Below are 8,731 nucleotides of genomic sequence, written 5' to 3'. Positions count from 1 at the left end.
AAATGAATCAAATGAATCAAATGTCGCAAATAAATTTTATGTCGCAAAATGAATCAGACATTTCAGTTCTGTTTCATAGTATATATAAAGATTGAAGATCTATCTACACGTATAACTTAATTTTTATATTTCAATTTTTTTAAGATTTACTTTGTTTTTACGTTTGTCACATAACAATGCATTTTAAAGTAATGAGTTATCAATTAACTTGTTGTATATTTGTCTATATTTGTCTGAAAATGTTTCATTTGTTTTTCGTCTATATGCATGCATGGCTGCCTGTTCAACCTGCAATATAAATTACTTTCAAAAGTGGGAGGGTTAGACTATATTCCGTTTGGGACGCGTCCACTACCATGACAGACCTCACCTAATTAAAGACAACTGTGTGAATCGACATTCTTTTACGCAGATATGTACAACTATGCGCATACATAAAACCTATATATTCTTACACATAATGTGTCAGTCTATTAAATACTACACTAAGCTTACTCAAAGTGCATGTTTTAGTAAAGAACATGAGTACATAGTCGAGTCTACAACAGTGGTCCTTCTTGGACAGTACTGTTTACTAGTGGAGTCATTTTACCCCACAAACCATATAGTGTCATGTTTGCTCACTTAGGGCCTATCACTAATGTTACCAAGAATCTATCACTAACATTCGACGAAAATTTAGTTTGCCTTCTCTAAATTAAAGGTGAATACTTACTGTGGTGAATGCTGTTATATCTAGCTTGTGCATCATGGCACTGCATTGCATTAGCAGCTGATAAAAACTTTATACTTATCTCGTAAATTCAGCGTTTTTGATGTCCGAGGCATTGGCAGAATGTTCTTATGACCAGTGGCGTAGCAAGAAGTTCACGAACGGGGGGCTGTACCGTGAATGTGATCATGAGTAGACAAAAACTGCCTCCCTTGCCAGAAAGATTTGCAAAAGTCACCGGCACAGAAAATTAAAATTCCTACACTGAGCGAGGGGCTTCAGCCCCTCATCCCCCCACTTCCTACGCCCGTGTTATCACAGCGGAGTAGCGAGACCTAAATTTTTGGATATCAAAATTATTATTTAAAGCTTTTAATATTGACTTATAAATGAGATCAATACTATAGCTTGATCACAGAATGCTATTATTGAATTTGCTAACTGTGTATGGGTGCTACATGACCAGCTTGATGGTGCAGACTTATTAAAAGTGAACAATGCCGGCATCTTAGCATGATCTCACGATATCGTTAATTGAAAGAGGAAATCAAACAAAGTGAACTTAACTTGCATGAGTAGATTTCACGACACATTGATTGGTGTAAATTTGCCGTCTAACGTGTACACTGTACTACAAATTTAAAAAAGCCTTCTATTTCGGATAATTTTCACATTCGGTCTGCTCAATTTCCTTTGCCGCTGATTGGTCGAAAGTTACAATCCCGGATGTGAACTATAGAACGGCATCTGTAGCACCCGAGTGCTCTGAACATTCCTTTTCGCATATTAAAAAGAACAACAATAAACTATTACTCAAGCAAAAACATGTCAAATTAGGTAAGCCTTAATAATGCAGAATTTGCAAGAAAGTCTGAAAGTCACCTCTCGATACCGACATTATTTACTCTAGGGAAAATTGAAGAAATATTGACAGTAAGTACGGCAGATTTTCGTGTATTCGTATTGGAAAAGCACTGCTCGTATATGGTATGGAAAGTGAACATTATACGGAGTAGCTTTTACGTCAATTGATGTTTTATAAGATCTATAAGTAGTGCACATGGGCTCAAAAATGATACCACCTCGCGCACACAACTGGGTACGTACGGTTCTAGTCGATCGATATTAATTCTCCTATCGAAATCGGATAGAGGTGGCCGAAACGTGGAAGCCGAAACGTGAAAACAAGGTCAAGAAACAGATTTTATACGTTCTAACTAAGGTTAGTTGTATACTCGTAGATTCCAAGACAACAAAAATTCTCATTTTTAGGTTTTCTATGACTATCTCCGGTTTTGCAGTAGGCGTAAACCTACTCACGTGCGCACGTGTTGGAGTACATTCGTGACTTTAATATTGCAATAAAAACTTCTGTGCTGTTGTAGGCTGCGGCAACTGTGTCGATCGTGACAAAGACATTAGTTTCGCTGTTTGCCAGCGATTATGATGGTCAAAACCAACAAATTTCGAAAAGCGACGAAACGGCGACGAGGAGCGTTGATCACTGCCATAAACCTAAAACAGATCAGTTTGACGTACACATGCGTCTGTTCCGATCACTTCATAAGCTTCTGCAACGGAAGACGAAACGAATCAAGATTAGGTTCCTAGTCAAAAACTTCGATATTCGTCAAATGAAATTCATTGACGACAGAACGGTACGAACGAGTACAGCAAAAGAATGCAAAGAGATTGCGATTAGAACAAGACGACGAAAACGTTCCTCCACTTGATTTTAGTGCATTTGCAAGTGAAATTAACAGACGTCATTGAAAATAGAAATGTCAGCGGTAGCATGCATGTAGACCTACTAGAGTTGTCGTCTGAAGATGTTGACAGGCTAGAGAAGTCGTTGCACTGTCTTCAGGAATTACTGGCAGCAATATACGGCATTCCGATTTCGAAGCAGTCTGCTTTCAGACAAAACATTTTATCCGGCGTGGATGCTGCGGCCACAAGTCGACGTTCTCGGACAACTCGCTGAGGAAAATTTCGTAAAAGGTCTCGACCATCAGCGTACTGCAATTTAGCATTGTAGCGACGTCGGCTGTAGGAATTTAACCATATGTCGCAACAACCTAGAATAATAGGCCTCTAACTTATCGAAAATGTTCCGGCTGTCTTCCACGCGTGCGGTGGTCAGTTTAGCTCATGTGAGTGTAACCGGTCTATTAGCAATTTATGGAGATTGTACTATTTTAACCGCTCTACATTTAAAGGGTTTCTCTTCTGCAGTATATAACCACTGAATTGACCCCCACTGTCTATAGACAAAATTGCGCCTTATTAGACAAATAGCATCTCTAGTATACAGCCACAGATTGGTCGTCTACTGTCTATAGAGAAAGTTGTGCCCTTTTAGACAAATAATCTGTTTTATTGTATATGCACAGAATTTTCTAAAATTTGTTCCGAGATATGCTTCGGCTCCAGTTCTTATTTTGGCAATTTCGACTACCATCCTTTCCAATGCAATACGGTCTTTTTGACCTTGGGCTACTATCTCCTCAAGTTTTGACTACCATCTCTCCAATACAAACGGCGACTTTTTCAAAGTCAAGCACACTCCGACGACTCGTTTCACTCCGACGAACCGCCGCACTTCGATGACCCATCGCACTCCGATCGATCGATAAAAACCCATCGCACGATACCGGCCCACCGCACTGGTACACGATCTTTCCACCCTTGAGCCACCCACCCTCGACGACAATCTTGATACGTTCAGACAAATTTCTACAACCTATAGTAGCCGCAAAGCATTCGACCTCAAAATGGCAAAGATTTCTAGTCGTATATATATATATATATATATATATATATATATATATATATATATATATATATATATAGCTCAACGTCAGAAACGGAAAGAACAAATTGTTCCTGCCAACAAGTCATTTGTTTGCCAATCTTGTGGCAAGGAATGCCGTTCAAAAGCAGGTGTTAAATCACACCAGAGACACAGAGGACACTAAAGAGAGTCATCACTGTTATTAGTGGACATGCCATAATATATATATATATATATATATATATATATATATATATATATATATATATATATATATATATATATATTAGCTCTAGAGAGCATTTTTGTAGTACTAGATATACGGCAGCATCTGGGAACAGAATTTGTCACATTTAACGCCGTGGAGAACACAGCCTTTGGCTACCAGGCCACCGAGCAATACACCATCTTAAAAGATTCGCATCTCCGCACCGTCGGCGAGCGTATGGTTCGTAGTGTCCTTCTACAGAACCTGTACAAGAACAACCTGGCGAGCGATATCGCAAAAATGGACTATATACAAGTCGAGCACACGGACGCTCTTCGAACGAATCTGGAACCAATATCCGACGTCTTCGTCGACGACCTCTTTGTATGGAGTCTGCATTCCAAAGACACTAGAACCAGAGTCGGAGGGCCCGGATTCGAGCACACTCGGACATAGCAAGACTTCCAGAGCGTCTACACGTTGAGATTGTAGCTGTTTGTTTATGCAAGGGGCACGGACACTCCTTATATTGGAATACGGAACAACAGGATTGCCGTCGAAGACAATGCGCTACGTGTGTACAACGGGAAGTATCCAAACACAATATCGATTGCGATCGTGGTATGCAAGATTGATTTAACAGACATTCCGATCGAAGAGCTGTTGAGACGGCTCCCAGAGTTTCTGGAAAGGCTACAACGCAACGGAATCGGATTCTACTGCATAGACTGTACTCGAGACTTTTGTATATGTTTGGATAGAAAAGCACTCCTAGACCATCTCGTCTCCGAGCACGATTTCTTACAACAGAAAGTACCGAAGACAACCCGAATAGTATTCTGGCGAACGACGAGAATGTGGGCAACAAACACCAGGCCTGTGAATCGCTATAAAAGGGCAAGTTCTACAACACGTTTTCATGCCAGATCAAGTGTGCAAGCGTCCGAGAAAATTTGGGAAACACCATGGCCTACTACTGCAAGTGCCACGACAAGAGGCTCGACGAGACGTTCGCCCACTCGGACGTACAAGCGTGTGGGATCAGTCGCGTCGAGGTGTCGTTGTACGAGATACGACCGGAGGAGGCGGGCTTGGAAACAGCAGAAGAGGCTGTCTCGTACGTACATTCTTTGTCGACGGGCGATCCACTGTTCTGGGCGTAACCTCTACGTAAACAATGTAAGGCGCCAGAGTCGGCTATACACTGCAACATGGTATACCTATCGAAGCAGACAAACGTTTTACGCCGTCTACTGGGGCCACACGACCACTGGCCGTATCTTCGGGGTGTCTCAGGACTACACCGATCGGGAATTCGAGATTCAAGAGAAGGTCTATCTTTCGTTGTGAGTATCCGCCTTCCGGTTCGTGGGTGTATACCCATCGTACCGTGGTTCTGGACAAAAACGACGAGAGAGTCCACACTACGCTGCGCACCTATCGAAAACTGAAAGGTGCAATATACTTAGCTTGCAGCAATGCCCCGTTTACACGAGATCCAGACAAAGATCCAAAGCCGACAATGGGCAAACGACGTCTGCCAGAATCGAATTTGTTCGATGGAAGTGAAATTGCAAGATTTGGCATGGCGATCGCAAACCTGCATCCATTACCCCTTGAGGAGGCTATCACCACCCCAACCTTTGTCTGTTCTTTACCCTCAAGTGTCGGGACATGTTGGTGGAAGAGGCTCTGCTACTCCAGGAGATCAACTGGCGAATGGTTGTAGTCGCGAGGCGAGAAGAATCTCTGCAAGTCGAAGAGGGCGAACGAGCCACGATAGTAGCCAGGCGGAAGAAAACATGACTGCTATTGCAATAAGAACCAATATAAAAAGCCGAGATCGAAGCCAGTTTGGAGAAAAACCGAGACACCTTCTATGCAATAAGTAGAAAATTCCGATTGCAACAAAAGACAAAAGCTTTGCTCGATCTAAGGACGGAAAGAGCCCAAGCGTTGGTGCTGGCACATCTCGAGATATGTGGCTTTCGGAAATAGCTGGGGTTTTGTTCTAGCTTGGCCCTGAGACGAGTAGAGGAAATATAAAAATATTGTGGACTGAACAGAGAAAATCCAAATACAGGCATGTAGGTAGGCAGACAAAAGACAAACTCCCAAATTACAGACAGACAAAGAAAATTGAAAAGTAGACAGGTAGGTAAGAATGCAAACAGAGAAAATCCAAAAATACAGGGAATGTAGGCAGGCAGGGAGGTAGGTAGACACACGGGTAGGTTTTCTATTATCCACACCTACAGATTTCTGTACACATCTTCGCACGTACTCACCTGTTAGTGTATACAGATCGTCCCAAGGCCATACGCGGATATTCCGAAGCTCAGATCGTGCAAACCGTCTTGCACAGTTCTTCGATCTTGGGTCTGCTGTCTCGTAGAAAACTTTGTTTGCGATCGATTGTCCTATAGTGCACCTCCATGGCCTTTCAAGGTACATACCCCACAACGGTACCGTCCACAACGGCGAGAGCCTCCTTGAGAGACCCCTTGTTGTCCCTTCCATCTGCAAACTAGGGGTACAAATGGTTGACTCGACGGGCACAACGGACAATGTCTTCCATGGTGTTGTGGAGTGAATCGGTTGAGGCGGATCCGTAGTCCACTGGCAACTTTACACCTTCTCCGAGCACCACCATACAAACCCAAGCCATCGTTGATGTCCAACCGGGGGTTGTGTCTCCTTAGTAGGACGTATTGTAACACGGTGTCGGACCTATAGCTGTACCAAGATGCAGACACGATAGACGACCTTTACGTAAAGATCGAAGCTCGATGTGGGAGAGAGATCCAGTCCCATCCAAATCTGGGGTTTGTAGTATCGAGGTATGCCAGCCGTTGGCTATTTTTCGGTGCGGAACCTTGTACTCGAGTAGGACAATATCTTGGTCGACCTTCTATTGTACGTTCGCCGTAATGTGGATGCGTCTACCTTTGTCACGTTTCGTCAACGATACGACACAGTACCCGCCTGGACTATAGTATACATTCCCAGCTCAAATATAGGATCTGATCACCCACACACACGGTTTCACAATCTATCAATCATTCCGACACGTGTTCGAATACCGTTACCCACCAACAAGCAATACGCACGAGATATCTCGACTCGACACAGCTCTTGTTTTCGAGCAATTTTTGAAAGGAGCAATAGGGGTTTCAATCCAATAGAGAAGCTATTCTGGATCATCTATCCGTATGTCGTCGCAACCGATGCCAATCCTTCGTAAGCTGTTGGAGAGAACCTTGTCGTTCGACGAATGCCTGAATCTTGCTGTCGAGGAATTACATACGGGTATATATAAGGGGATAGAATTTGATGCCACAGTCCAAGAAAAATTATGTAGCCCTATATGTATTCCTCTATGTAGCCTGCTTCGCAAACGCAATGTCTACAAAGACAGTCTTACCCATCATACTGGATATCTTGTGCGATATTGTGAATATACCGACCATAGAAACGCACAGCTGTTCACCACTCCATGGAATCATATGGCTGGACCAGAAGAGTCAAAACAAAATTCTGCAAAGGGTGGGATTGGATATTCTATGTATCGTATGCAAGATAGGAAAAGAAGACTCTTCGCGTAGAAACGAGTTTGAAGTACAATCTTCGTATGGTGCAACTTAAGCCATTGAAAGGGAAGCGAGAGCCCTATACCGAGAAGAGAGAACGAAGAAACGAGAGAGAGGACGAGAAGAGAGAACGACATTGCAGTTAGAGGCAAAAATGGAGATATTTATATCTATATATTACAAAGGTTATGCTATTTCGAACATTTAGTTGACGATGCTAGTTCAGGCCCAAATTCTACCCGAAAGTATAAAATGCACTAGGACACTCTGTCCGGTCAGAATAAAAACAGTCAAGATGGGATAAAGTATTCTAGAATATTTTATGTGGGAAGAGAGTGTGTTCTATTAATTAAGAGGGATAAAAATGTAATGGGATGAATTATACTGTCACCCCAGTCATCAAAACAACCGCCGCTGTTCAGAAGAAAGAAGAATTTTAGTAAGAAGAGTCAAGTCAAGAGCCAGTTAGAGGAATTTCTGCCTCGTCTTTGATTCAATCCGACTCTTCACGTGAATTGACGTCGCCCGATCTCCAACGTGATATATGATGATAGTTGGTTAGAGTTAGCAAACGGACGCCGAGTTTCCTGCGTCAGTAGCGTCTATGCGAAAAGTTCAGAAATGCGAACGGTGGGGGAAAATGTCTGTTGTTCGTGGTCTGAATGGAATGGTGGTTGGTAGTATTATTTGCGACATGCGATGTAGCGTCGTCGTCGCCAAGCAACAACTAGTGAAATACAGTCAATTTATTGGTATAAGCATGCTGTTATGCGTAGGGCTGATAACACAGTGCTAACGGTTCCTTGAGCAATGGTCACGCTAAATACGCCGTAATACATTATGACTTGTGTCCGTCTGACGCATTATGTGACACAATTATCAGCAACGTTCCCGGAGCGGGAGCCGCAGAAGATCCTGACCCAACGTGAGTGAGGACAGTGTTCAAGCAATGGAGAAAGGTGTAAGTCGCCCGTTGGTCGTATAAACACAGTAAAATATAATGGAATAACGTAGATCGCGATGAAAGACGATTGCACGCGACACATCAATTCAGAAGTATAGGTCCACAACAAGACCCATCATCAAGAGAGGTCAGGAAGTCACATTCCGAGAAAGAGATAACGTCCTCTATCGAAATTTTAGAAATCCCAAGGTAGACAAAGAAAAATAATACGACAAGTAATTGTATATACCTACAGCACTGATGTGATAGTAATGCAGGTACCCCACAAGTTCGTTAAAGGAGACCATCCTAAAGTCATGAAGACGACACACAAAATCTTAAGAGATTTCTTTTAGCACAAAATTAGAAATTATGTGTCAAGGTTCTGTACATGTCGCTCGTGCAAAATACGTCAGAAGACAGTGTCAAGAACAACCGCTAGAGCAGAGCAGGGCAAAATGCTATCAAATATTGCAAGACAAGA

The sequence above is a fragment of the Corticium candelabrum genome, chromosome 17 (genome assembly GCF_963422355.1).
Source record: "Corticium candelabrum chromosome 17, ooCorCand1.1, whole genome shotgun sequence".
NCBI classification, from domain to species: domain Eukaryota; kingdom Metazoa; phylum Porifera; class Homoscleromorpha; order Homosclerophorida; family Plakinidae; genus Corticium; species Corticium candelabrum.
This window is presented reverse-complemented; position numbering follows the sequence as displayed.